This window comes from Anastrepha ludens, chromosome 4 (assembly GCF_028408465.1).
Source record: "Anastrepha ludens isolate Willacy chromosome 4, idAnaLude1.1, whole genome shotgun sequence".
NCBI classification, from domain to species: Eukaryota; Metazoa; Arthropoda; class Insecta; order Diptera; family Tephritidae; genus Anastrepha; species Anastrepha ludens.
In genome coordinates, this window is record NC_071500.1 from 95,559,709 (window position 1) to 95,574,130 (window position 14,422).

The following is a 14,422-nucleotide window of genomic DNA, read 5'->3' on the forward strand; positions in this document are numbered from 1 at the left end:
GCCTTTAGCATACTTTTAAATTCTTCTCAGCGGCTAGCAACTTTTACTAAATACAAAAGTCGCTTAAAACCGCCAACTTGGTTTAACCCAGAATTTCAATAAAACTTCGTTGTATTAATTTCCCAGCCTACTGCCGAACAGTGTAATCCGATACGAGTATGTTAGTAGCTCAAGTTCTTATAGCATTTCGAAATCCCTGTACCTTCCTTCTTAAGAGCTCTGCCAACAATTTTTTTTTTAATCAATAACCCAACGTTAGGCCAAAGTTCTTTGCATAAAATAGTTTATCGGAATCAGTCCCAGCTATTGCTCTTGTTACTCTTCAAAATATCATCTCTACATCTTATAGACTTAAGTCCCAAATTATGTATGCATGCGTGCTAATAACTTTGGACGGAATGATCTTATTTGGATAGTGTTTTTTGTGTCTTAAAGCCAGTTCAACTTGGATGGCTTGTTTCTTCTTCTTCTTTTTAATTGGCGCGATAACCGCTTACGCGATTTTGGCCGAGCTTAACAAAGCGCGCCAGTCGTTTCTTTCTCGTGCTAACCGGCGCCAATTGGACACACCAAATGAAGCCAAGTCCTTCTCCACCTGATCTTTCCAACACAGAGGAGGTCTTCCTCTTCCTCTGCTACCACCAGCTGGTACCGCATCGAATACTTTCAAAGCCGGAGCGTTTGTATCCATTCGAACGACATGACCCAGCCAACGAAGCCGCTGGATCTTTATTCGCTGCGCTATGTCTATGCCGTCGTAAAGCTCATACAGCTCATCGTTCCATCGTCTGCGATATTCGCCGTTGCCAAAGTGCAAAGGTCCAAAAATCTTACGCAGAATCTTTCTCTCGAACACTCCAAGCGTCGCTTCATCGGATGTTGTCATCGTCCAAGCTTCTGCGCCATACGTCAGGACGGGCATGATGAATTAAATATTCACTGTTTGACTTGTCAGTCGAAACTCCAAATTGAGTCTAAATTTATTTGATTATACAATTCTTAAACTAAGCTAAGCTGCTGTCGGTTGCTATTGCTTTGTTATTCCAGAGAATTTGATATTTAAGTCAGTGTCAGCAGTTTCGGTGGGAAAGCGGTTGCATTCCTTAACTCCCCCCTTTGTTATATGAATTGTCCCGATTCAAAGATGAATAGTAATTGATCCTTTCCATCATTTGATCAATGGACATTGCTGGTTTTTGCATCGGAATTTGTTCGATTTTAACTTTGGTTTCCTTATTTTCTTGACATTTACAAATTATTAGTATTGCTATTATTAAACTTATAATAACTATTAGACTGTAATTCATTATTTTGCTTTTGTTTGCTTCGTATCTGAGTTCTGCAATTTGCTGAATATTTTCGATATTTCTAAAATGCATATCTTCCATACTTAAATTCTTCATGATTGTTATATTAATTAATCTGACTGGGTTTGGTAAAAGTTGTACTGCGAGAGGTTTACGATGTTTATAAGTTACTTTATCAATTTCAATATTACAGTCTTCAAATAGTATCAAATAATTTCCGTTAATAGTAAAATTGTTAGAACCACAGTTCTGATATACAGTTTGATTCTTTGCATTGATTACATAAACATGGTTTGTATCGATTTCAATTACTTTTTATTGGTTATTAATCATATATTTACAGTGCATTTTACTCTTAAATAAATTTTCGATACATTCATCTTTATATTCTTCTACAATAATTCTTTCTTGAAGGAAGTCTTTTTATATATAACACCATTTAGAAATAAGATTTCATTTTCTTGGATATAAATTTCTGCTTGATTAACATTGGGTATAGGTTGAACATAGATTAATTGATAGGTTTCTTAAGTAAAACAGGGAATTTTAACTAATATTACAATATTTCCGTTATGAGTGACAATCACAATTTTGATCTTACTTAATTTTTCAAAAGTTATATTAAAGTTTAAACTGTCGTCATCTGTGATAATATCCCTGCTCAGACGGTTATTTTGGCTTGTCATTAGGATTTCTTTGATTCTTATGATGCTAGTTTCAATATACATTGGATTTTTTAACAGTTTGTTAGTCCACTTTTCTTTTGATAATTTGTTTAATTCTGTGTTAACTTCATTAATATTTTGAAACAATTCCTTGTAATGTTGATTTAGATTAGCAGTGATAGTTTTAATTTCATGGTTAAATTTCTCATTAATATTTTTCTGAAGATTGATTTGTTCAATTGCATTATGTGCGTTCACTGTATTTACTTCTAACTTTCCTTCTATTTCTTGACGATCTTCATCATCCATTGTACCATAAAGATATTTCAATCCTGTTCCCATAAAATTAAATAATCCTCTTTTCTGAATTCTATTGTGTGGAGTAAGTGTGTCTATCTGAGTTCGAATATGCTTTATTTTAGCTATCATAAGTGGATTAGGTTCTATTTCTTTAAGCACTAGTGCTTCTAAATTGTCAACTTGTTGTTTATACATTGTTGTATTAATTAAATAGGTAATTCTATCGTACCTTTCAATTAATTTTACTTTGTCTAGCTTCAGAAGTGTATATCCATTTCCGTGATTAAGATCTATGATTTCAATTTGTGCTGTGATCAAAGGGATCGCCATACAAATTAGGAAGAGGTGGAACATCGTGAAACTAAAAGATTTTAAGATTTTATATTATCTTTATGTATTATCCTGTTTTTATTTCTTATCATTATTTTATTTCCTAAATCTTCTTTGACCACTTGTTTTTTATACCTAGGTTTTAGTTTACTTTGATATTGATTATCTTTTTCGAATATTATTTCATTTTCATTAAATGTCCGCATTTGTCTATTTCTATTTCTACTACTCAATGTCGTTATTTGTGCGTCTTTTAGCTTGTTAGGCAAATCGTCATGCTTAACTTTATTATAAAGAATTTCGAAAGGCTTTTTGTCTGTTTGGGCTGCTCTAATTATTACTTCTATATCATTTACTATTTCAAACTCCTCCCTAATGCATTTTGCAATTTCTATTATTGTGGAATGGACTCTTTCTATTTGTCCATTAGTTGTTGAATGCTTAGGGTCGCAAAATTTAATTTGTATTTTCATTCGTTCTGCAAAAGATTTAAATTGTGCTGAACTAAATCCCTGTTCGTTATCGCAAGTTATCCTCTTTACCGCTGGGAAGCTTTGTAAAGCTTCTAATACTTTATCTTGTAGTTTAGTTTTATCATCAATGTGTTTAATCACCAAAAATTTTGAGTATGCGTCTATTAAAGTTAAGAATTTTAAGTTTAGCGCAAAGAATATGTCAATGTGAATCTGTTCTCCCTCCTTGTTTGGGATTGGTGCCTCGCCAATTGGAATTTGTTTAGGGTGTCTATCGTATTTTTTTTATTGCAGATATCGCAGTTTCTAATAAATTGTTTGAATTGTTTTTTCATTTCAGGCCAGTAGTAGCCCTTAAAAATCTGTTTGATATTTTCCTTATAATTTCTGTGCGCCCTTGTGTGAGTTTGTCTCACAATCTTCTCTTGGTCCTCTTCGTTAATTACATCCATTGCTATTACGTCTGTATGAAAAATTTTCTTTGCTATTCTATTCCTTAAAATTTGTTTTACTTCATATAAGTCTTCCATATTACAATGAATTCCTGTTAGCAGGTTCTTAATCAATCGTTCTCGTATAATTTCTTTTAAAAACTCCAAGTCTTTATATTTTATATGATGTCGAAACGAATTAAAATTTTTCGTTCTAAAATGATCATTCGTACTATCCTTGTTTAATACTATTTGCTGTGGAAAGGAGTTTAGAGGTTTCTTAATTGTTTTAATGTGAAAAATATCTAAACTTTCTGCTGAATTTGCAGTTTCTGTTAGGTCGTCGTTGCCATTTTCTAAATTATTATTGTTTAAAAACTGTCTAGAAAGAGCATCTGCTATATGATTGGTATTCCCTGGTTTATATATAATTTTAGGTGCATATTCATCTATCAAGGCGTGCCACCTTTTCATTTTAGAATTGGGGTTTCTTGCCGATACTGCGAAAGTTAGAGGTTGGTGGTCTGTATGAATTTCTAAATCCGCTACTCCGTACAAGTAGTTTCTTAAACTCTTTAACGCCCATACGATTGCGTATAACTCCTTTTCGTTTGTCGCATAATTTTGTTCAGTTTTGTTTAGGGTTTTTGAAATGGACGTAATGGGCTTATTATCTTGTGCTAGTACGGCTCCAATTGCTTCATTGGATGCGTCTGTTGTTAGTATAAATTTCTTGCTAAAATTTGGTTGTGTCAATTCTACTTGTTGAATGAATTCGTTTTTTAGTTTGTCTACTGCGTTTAATGCCTCTTTATCTAATTCAATTATAACTTTTTTTGACTGATTTTGAGAAACTCTTCCGTTTTCTCCTGCTAAATACTTTGTTAATGGCTTTGTTATGTGTGCATACTTGTACACAAACTACCTATAATACCCTGTCATTCCCAAGAAGCTTCTTAATTGCCTTAGCGTTCTTGGTACAGGATAATTCCTTATTGTTTCGATTTTTTTTTCGTCTGTTTTAATAACATTATAAGCTACTTGGTAGCCCAAAAATTCTACGTTTGACTTGAAAAATTCTGATTTCTCAAGTGATATTTTCATATGTGTTTTTTGCTGTGTATTTATTATTTTAACTAAATGTTCATACTGCTCGTCAGCGTTGCTAGAGTAAACTATGATATCGTCTATATAGACGTGACAAAATTTTCCTACGTATTGACGAAGGATATTATCCATAGCTCGTTGAAATATTGAAGGAGCATTCCGTAATCCAAAAGGCATTCGAATATATTCGTATTTGCCGCCGTTCACGGAAAATGCTGTTTTTTCAATATCTTCTGGTTTCATTAATATTTGATGGAAACCCGATTCTAAATCGATCGTAGAGAAAACTTTGGCTTTCCCTAAATTGGAAAGTATTACATTGCAATCTGGGATGGGATACTTGTCTGCTGTCGTTTTCTCGTTTAACTTTTTGTAATCAATAACCATCCTCATTTTTGAAGTACCGTCTTCATTGGTACCTTTCTTGGGAACCACCCATATGGGTGAATTATAGGGGCTCTTGCTTTCTCTTATAATATTTTGTTTTATCATTTTCCCTATTTGTTCATTAACAAATTCATTGGCTGATAGCGGGAAGGAATATTGCTTACTCCAAATAGGACTGTCTGTAATAGTCCTGATTTCTGCGTTTACGTCCGTTCTAAAAGGTAGCGTATCTATTTTCCACCATCTATTTTATACCATTTATCGTTCTTACGCGTTTTGCAATTTCTAATTGCTCTCTATTAGGTAGAATGTTTGGTTTACAGAAGCAATTTGTTGCTCCTGTGTCTATCAACACTTTTAATTTTCTGTTTGTTCCTCGCAGTTGTCTGAATATGTAAGGCAAGGGGTTGCTTTGTCTAAAAAAGCATTCTCCTGTATATTGTTAATTCTTTGTTGTTTCGGTTGGGGTTAATGACTATTAACTAACCCGAAACTTCTTTTTGGCTTTCGCTCATCCGGGTTATTATTAGATTGGTAGTTAGGCTTATAAGTATTCTGCCTTGGTTGAGAGTTGGTGCGATGTTTAAATTGGCCTGAACTATCCACTTCCATCGGTTCTGGCTTAGGTTGATTTTGCCAACCAAAATTTCTATAACTGTTGTTCTGTTGACCGGCACGTTGGTCAAAACATAAACTATTCGAATGTTGATTATAACTATTTGGTTTAGGGAAATTCCTATTATTATTGTTAGAATTCCTATTTCTGTTCATTTGACTTCTGACTTGACTGAATTCATTAGCGAATTGGATTCTAATTTGGTTAGACTCCATTTCTTGGGCCTTAGCTAATGCATTGGGTAGATCTGAGGGGTTAATGGCCATTAAAATATTTTTTAAAGGATAATTTAATCCTGTTATAAAAACTCTCAGTGCATCTGACCGATGTCTTTTGTTGTATTCTTTAGTTATCTCTTTAGTTTTATTGATCATTAATGTCAATTGCGAATTCACTTTGTTATAATAATCTACTAAGTTCAAATTCGTTTGCCGTATTAGATTCAATTCTTGTTCTAATATATGCAGAGGACGTTTATCTGCATAAGCAAAGTCTAGTCGGCTTATGATGGCTTCAAAATTAAGAACTGTGCCATGATTTGTTGGAGTATCGTTGGCTTCTTGTGTAATTTTATTCCTGAGAATAGTTAATGCAGCAAAATATTTCCTACTTCCTTTAACGTACAATGAAATAGTGTTATGAGCTGCTTCTCTCCAGCTCACGTAGCCCTTACCATTGAATTCGGGTAATGATTTTATGATTTCTAAAGTCTCACTACATTGAATTGTTTCTGAAATGCTTTGTGTCTCGAATTCTGTCACATTATGTGTGTTTGTCAAATTTCCTAATTGAAGTCTTAATTGCTCTATTTCAATTTTTAAATCGTGTGTCTGGGCTGCAATAAGTTGTGCTAAAATTTCGTTATCCGTACTCATTTTGTCCCTTTATAAATTTATTCACTTTGTCACTTCACAATTTATTCCCTTAAAATTATTCACTTAAAATTATTCACTTAAAATTATTCACTTAAAATTAATTTGTTTACTTTTCTCCGGTGATAGGATACTTGATTGCTGTGATTTCTGGTAGAGCTCCTTCGTCCTTTGGAGGTCCTTAATGTCCAGATATCTTGGATAACTTGATTGATGAGTCTCAAACTACGTCAATTTAAGTTAGTTGATTGTGGGCACAGAAAATAAAAATTAACACTTATTGCTTTATTTCTCCTTCTTTTTTTTCAAGGATACTTTTTATAGCAATATTGAAAACTTTGATCTTAAGGATTGTCCAAAGTCCTTTTCCGATCAATAATTAATTTTTATATTCTTAGGCCCTTGCGTTGGGCGCCAATTAAATATTCACGGGTTGACTTGTCAGTCGAAACTCCAAATTGAGTCTAACTTTATTTGATTATACAATTCTTAAACTAAGCTAAGCTGCTGTCGGTTGCTATTGCTTTGTTATTCCACAGAATTTGATATTTAAGTCGGTGTCAGCAGTTTCGGTACGAAAACGGTTGCATTCCTTAACATGATGAGAGTCTTGTAGAGTGTTAGTTTTGTTCGTCGAGAGAGGACTTTACTGCTCAGTTGCCTACTTAGTCCAAAGTAGCACTTGTTGGCAAGAGAGATTCTACGTTGGATTTCAAGGCTGACATTGTTATCGGTGTTAATGCTGGTTCCTAAATAAACGAAGTCTTTTACAACCTCGAAATTATAACTGTCTACAGTGACGTGGGTGCCGATACGCGAGTGCGCCGACTGTTTGTTTGAAGACAGGAGGTACTTCGTTTTGTCCTCGTTCACCACCAAACCCATTCGCTTTGCCTCTTTATCCAGTTTGGAGAAGGCAGAACTCACAGCGCGGTTGTTAAGGCCGATGATATCGATATCGATATCATGGCTTGTTTCTACATGAGTTTTATAAATTTATATAAGAGACGTATCTGTCAGCCAAAATGGGTAAAAAAATTATAAAATTATTTTTCAAACTGCAACAAGACAAAAATGACTCAACCGATCATGAAACGGCCGACAACAAACGAATGCGGCTGTTATCTGCGAAGCAGTGTTTGGAGCAATTTCAGCGAGATCCGAAGGAACACCGTTAATGGAACTTGGATTCATCATTGCACACCAAGAACTAAGAAACAATCAAAACAATAGATTTCTCAAGGTGAATCTGCTCCAAAAGAGGCGAAGACGATGACAGTCCCTTCGGCCGGAAAGATCATATATATATATAATTGGCGCGTATACCCTTTTTGGGTGTTTGGCCGAGCTCCTCCTTCTATTTGTGGTGTGCATCTTGATGTTGTTCCACAAATGGAGGAACCTACAGTTTCAAGCCGACTCCGAACGGCAGATATTTTTATGAGGAGCTTTTTTTCATGGCAGAAATACATTCGGAGGTTTGCCATTGCCTGCCGAGGGGCGACCGCCATTAGAAAAATGTTTTTCTTAATTTTGATGTTTCACCGAGATTCGAACCAACGTTCTCTCTGTGAATTCCGAATGGTAGTCACGCACCAACCTATCAATGCGACGGTTTTTTGAGATGTGAACGGCGTCATCTTCATAGATTTTTTACAAAAAAGGAAGAACGATCACTGGACAATACCACAGTGAGTTATTGGATCGCTTTGACAAAAAATTGAAGGAGATACAGCCGTTTTTGGCGAAAAAGTAGGTGCTGTGTCACCACGATAATGCACTAGTGCATTCATCTGGAGTTGTTGCTAATAAACTGCATGAATTGCGTTATGAATTGCTGCCGCATCCCCCGTAGTCAGCCGATCTGGCTCCCTGCGATTTTTTCTTGTTCCCTAAGATGAAGAAATGGCTCGCGGGAAAAAAATTTAGTTCACATGAGGAAGTAATCGCCGAGGCAGAGAATGGCAAACCTCCTAGTGTATTTCTGCCATGAAAAAAAGCTCCTCATAAAAATATCTGCCGTTCGGAGTCGGCTTGAAACTGTAGGCCCCTCCATTTGTGGGACAACATCAAGACGCACATCACAAAAAGGAGGAGGAGCTCGGCCAAACGCCTAAAAAGGGTGTACGCGCCAATTATATATATATATATACTTGACCGCCTTGACCCCATACTACAGGCGCGAAACTTATTTCCTTCACACCAATTCGGATCTCGTAGAAAACATTCAACAATAGAACAGGTACATTGAATAACAAATAAAATATTGTCAGAAATTGATAAAAGAAATATATGCGTTGCTGTGTATCTTGATGTAGCGAAAGCTTTCGACAGCGTGTGGCGCAAAGGTTTAATATTTAAACTTAAACAGTATCTTCCACTCGACTACTATTTGTTAATGAAAAGCTATTTAGCAAATATATACTTTTACGTTAAACATAGAGACAAATACTCTAACATTCAACTCATGGAAGCCGGTGTACCTCAGGGCAGCGTACCAGGGCCTGTACTATATGTGCTGTACACAGCTCATATTCCCTTGCCTGCAAGTATCGACATGATAGCAACCTTTGTAGATGACACCGTCCTACTGGCAACTCATAAGACTTTAGAAGCAGCAACAAACAAGTTACAACAGAACAAAACACTAACATGGTTTAATGCTTAGGGTATACAAGTCAATAGTGGCAAAGCAATTCATGTAGTTTATTCTAACAAGAAAGTAGCACACAAGAATCTGACAATAAACAATTCACAAATCCCGATAGACACCAAAGCAAGATACCTTGGAATGACTATTGACTCTAAGCTTCTCTGGAAAGAACATATCACGCCGAAAAGAAATGAGGTAAAAAACAGATTCCGACAACCATACTGGCTACTTGGCAGGCGCTCGAAACTGTCATTGCTGAACAAACCCCTTATATACAAAACTGTGATTGTGACAATCTCGGCATACGGCATAGAAATATGGGGAACTGCAAGTAAAAGTAACATTGACATTATTCAACGACTACAATCAAAAATACTCAAAACTATAACCAATGCACCTTGGTACGTCCCAAACGAAGATATTCAACGCGACCTCAACATAGATACAGTAGCGGAAATCATACGCAAACGCAGCACAAATCATATTGTCTGTTTAATGAACCATTCAAATACTGACATCCGACAATTCCCATCAGCAGAAAGAGCAAAGTCCAGGCGGCTCAAACGACCAACCCCAACTCAGCTGACAACTAGAATAATTTAAAGCTACATTTGTAAACTCACACAAAAACTTAACCAAAATGTAATATTGATAATGATTAATGCTATGAAATCCAAGCTGTAGAAAGAATTACTTAGTGTCATACGACAGGTGTAATTAATAAAGGCGGCAAAAAAAAAAAAATATTTTACGTCCTCATTGGCTGTCGAGAATCGCATGGTAGTCTAGTATGAACCAAAACGGCAAGCAGTCGAGCCTATGTTTTCTCACTTCTATAAATAAGGTAATGTAAAAAACCCCACAAATACTCCTAACTGAATACTTTATGATATATATTTATAACCGGATCTTATTCAAAAGGTTCTGTACAATAAAAACAACTATCAAGAGCAGAGAAAGGTTGAAGGTGAGTCAAAACTTAGTTTTATTGCATTTAATTGTTTTTAATTGTTATCCCCTTAAATTTGCTTCACTCTGACAAGTCATAATCGGAGTGTTGGTAATTGTGCTGAAATTCTGTGGCGTTTATTTTTTAATCTTTTCTTGCTAATTATCAGATTCCATTTCCCGTCTGGCTTTCGATTAGCGTTGCACAAGTGGCTGAACAATTGCCGCAACTGCTTTGCGCAACTGTCCAACTTTACACACAAACCTACAACTAAAGGAGTATTTAGCAGCCAGAATGAGGAAATTTTCAATAAACGCAAAGAATTTCAAATACCTGCATTAAATTTTATTGAAATGCGACAGTGCAGTGAAGCGGGAAATGGTTCAGTGAAATCAACGACAATAAGAAGAAAGTATTAACCGGTAACTACGAATGTGATTGAGAAAATTTATATATTATGAACCTCTGCATTGGATGAGGAACTCTGACAGGCACAGAAAATTCAAAACTTTCACTTTGTGTTGAAATATTTCTTTAAACGTGCCTTCTTTCTTTTATGATATACCAGCAATTCTATCGAAATGTGCTTTTTATTCAACAACCGATGTTCTCTCTGTGAATTGCGAATGGTAGTCACGCACCAACCCATTCGGCTACAGCGGCCACCTGCAAGTATAAGCTTCTCAAATATATGAAATATAAAAAAAAAGTTTTCTAAAATGTGTTTCCACACCGACGAATAACAAACCTCCAAGTGCAGCTGCTCAGAAAAAACCAACTACCATTCCGATGGGGCATTTAACTGCAGAGCTCTCCATTTGTAGGACAAGACACATACCACAAGCGAGGCAAGAGGCTTAAGCAACTACCTAGCAAAGGATGTCTGGGTTTTGTCTGTGATTATATATGTTTGTATTTGTGTGCATATACATATTTACACCTAAATCCATCATCATCAGTCACGTGCTGACTATGAGCCGGACATGTGACATCAAAATGTTTTGGGGTGTGACATAAACGAGCGGCTGCCATAGAGCTATGAGTGTGTGAAAGTATTTGTTTGAAAGGATTCAATATAAAATGTGAACGCTTATATGCTATTAAGATTACTTACGTTCATAAAATTGTATCTAACCCAGAAGGTTTGCTTTGATTTTCTGTATTGCCTGTAATTGGCAGCTAATAATGGCGTGGAATTGGCAATATTGTTGTAATTTCCGATTATCGCCTTTATGCTTCTGGCTGCCTTTTGTCCGCGTGTAGAATTTTTTAACCTTTTCGCCAATTTTTCACACATTTTCTGCGTTAGACCAGCCATAATTCATAAACAAACACGTGAAACTTGAGAAAAAAGTGCTGCACCAGAGAATTTTTTTTTATAAATGACTGATTTTGCCTATTAAATTTATTCACTGTTTACTGTGCGCCGGCGAAAAGTCCGAAAATATTGTCATTAACCACGCTTTTGCACCATACGATAGGACAAGCATGATGAGAGCCTTGTAGAGTGTTAGTTTTGTTCGTCGAGAGAGGACTTTACTACTCAGTTGCCTACTTAGTCCAAAGTAGCACTTGTTGGCAAGAGAGATTCTACGTTGGATTTCAGGGCTGACATTGTTATCGGTGTTGATGCTGATTCGTAAATAAACGAAGTCTTTTACAATATCGAAATCATAGCTGTCAACAGTGACGACTCGTTCACCACAAGGCCTATTCGTGTTGCTTCTTTATCCAGTTTGGAAAAAGCAGATACATTGATATCTTGATGATTGATATCGGCACACGCCAATAATTGTTCGCTTTTGTAAAAAAATGTGCCTGAGCGATTAAGTTCTGAAATTTCGGATGTTATCCAACGCCTCGGAGAGGTCCTTCCCAATACTGACGGCGGTGCTGGTATTGACCAATGTATTACATAACCGTATTAGTTTTGCGGGCCAACGTGTTCGAATTGCTCTGCCAAGATTCCATCGCTGTTCTCGTCATGATCAGGTAGCGGAACGACAATTCCGTCGTCAACGGTTGGGGCATCGGGATCTTCACATTCTCTGTTACATGCGAAGTTGTCACTATTTAACAAGTTCGAGAAGTATTCTCTGCATAATTTATGTACGCAGTCATCAAATCGCCGTCTTTGTTATTACAGGAAAACGCCCCGGTCTCGAAACCTTCTGTAAGCCGTCGAACTTTCTGGTCGAATTTTCGGGCCTTGCTCGTGCATGCCCGTTTGTTGGACAGTACTCTCTGAGAGCAGGAGTCAAAGTCGAGTGGCGAATCTTCTGGCTGTCTGTAGTGATTGCAACACTAGCAGCGTGTCTTCCATCCATCACCACATGATCGATCTGGTTTTGCGTTTTTTAAGGAGGAGACAGCCACGTAGCTTTGTGTATCTTCTTATGCTGGAATCTGGTGATGTATACTACCATGCTACGGGTCCGCAGAAGTCGGTGAGCCTCTGTCTGTTACCGGCTTTCAGGCGCTCATAGAAGGAAGCTTTGGTCGCATAGTCGTTCTCGTCCAACGGGGCGTTGAAAAATCTCGCTTTGATGTGGATTATGGTGAGACGCTCGTCCACTCGAGTGAACGACAGTACTTGGCGACGAAGTCCGTCTCCTACAACAAATCCCACACCGAATTTGTGCCCCTTTACATGGCAGCTGTATAAGATGACACAGGGCCCAATGCTCTTCTTGCCTTGCCCCGTCCATCGCATCTCTTGAATGGCAGTGATATTAACCTTTACTCTCACAAAGACATCATCCAGCCGGGCAGCGGCAGCTTCCCCATTAAGGGACCGGACATTCCAGGTGCATGCCCTCAAATCATAGTCCTTAGTTCTTTTGCAGGGGTCGTTAAAGGTATAGGAATCTCTCATCCGAGGCTTTTTTTAATCTTTTCATTGGGGTGGGTTTTTAAGTGGCGGGTCCCAAACCCAACGTACAACCAGCTATCCTGGAATGCTTCGCCTTCTCACATTGGCTCGTTCTCAAACGGATGCTCTGGAGCTACCCATAAGATACTTGGGCGAAGCCTGGAAGTAGTGAGCTACTTGAATAATATGAAGAAGAATCGTCCTTAATACCCCTAAGTGAATGGCAATCAGTGACTTTCCCCACTTGCGTGGTCTTCTACATTCGGAACCTTTTTTGAAGTTTGGTTTTAGAAACCTCTAACAAAGTCTTATAAGCCTAATTCTGATAGAAGTATTTTTTTAATGCCCTATAACTTAATATAGTTTCACGATGATCATTATTGTGGAGCAGTTTTCAAGTTGGCTTTTTTTGAGAAAGTGATATAATTAATACACCTTGGAAGAACCTGTTATATATCTTAAAAAAGTCAAAAAATTACAATTGTGACTACAGAAGACGCAAAGGCCGCCAATATAAGTCTTTACTCATTATATCTAAAGCGTTTTTCAGTAAGAGCGCATCAACTTTTTTTTGAATAAAACACAAACGGTTTGACTTTTTTAACAAATTTTTTTTTATTATCGAGTTTGAAAATATACATTTAAGTATGAAATTCGATTTTTTTTGCATGACCACCGCGTGCACATTTTACGAAGTCCAATCGTTGAACCCAATTTTCGACCACTCTTTTGCATAAATCGGCCGAAATTCCAGCAATTTCGCGTTCAATATTGGCTCTGAGCTCACAAATCGTCGCCGGCTTGTTACTGTAGACCAATGACTTCACATAACCCCAAAACGGGACGGCTTGTTAAATGGACCGTAAAATGGCCATAATGCTCTTAAAGTAGCAGCAACACAACGATTATTTTCATAAAAAATTTGCACGATTTGCAATCGTTGCCCAAGTGTGTAGCGTTCCATGATGAAATGTATACTAATGAAGTTTACAAATGACAAGCGAAAAATAAAAAATATTGCGTCGTTCGCCCTCCCTATCGAAAAAAAGTTGAAACGCACCTATTGAAAAACGCCTTACATGAGGGTATATGAACTAGTGAACTAACTAGTCTCGGTCTACCCTGAAAGAAGTATGAAGCGGGAACGACTGCCCCATTCCAGCACATCGGAGTGTAGAATGACTGAATCGAGTTATCCTTGGGAACAACTGAAATGTATCCACAATGTATGAATCCGTATGTATGCATGCAACATTTTGTAGCTGATCGTAAAAATAGCAAATTGATGGCGAACCGTCGATATGCCAGCAAATATTGCGAAATGAAAGCAGAATAAGCAAAAATGGGACGAAAAATAGAACATAAAAGGTTAGCAGTAAAAGATTTGCGGCACTTTTAAGGAAATGGAAATTGAAAGAGAAATATAAATGTTTATCTCTTCCTATGTAACTATAAAAATA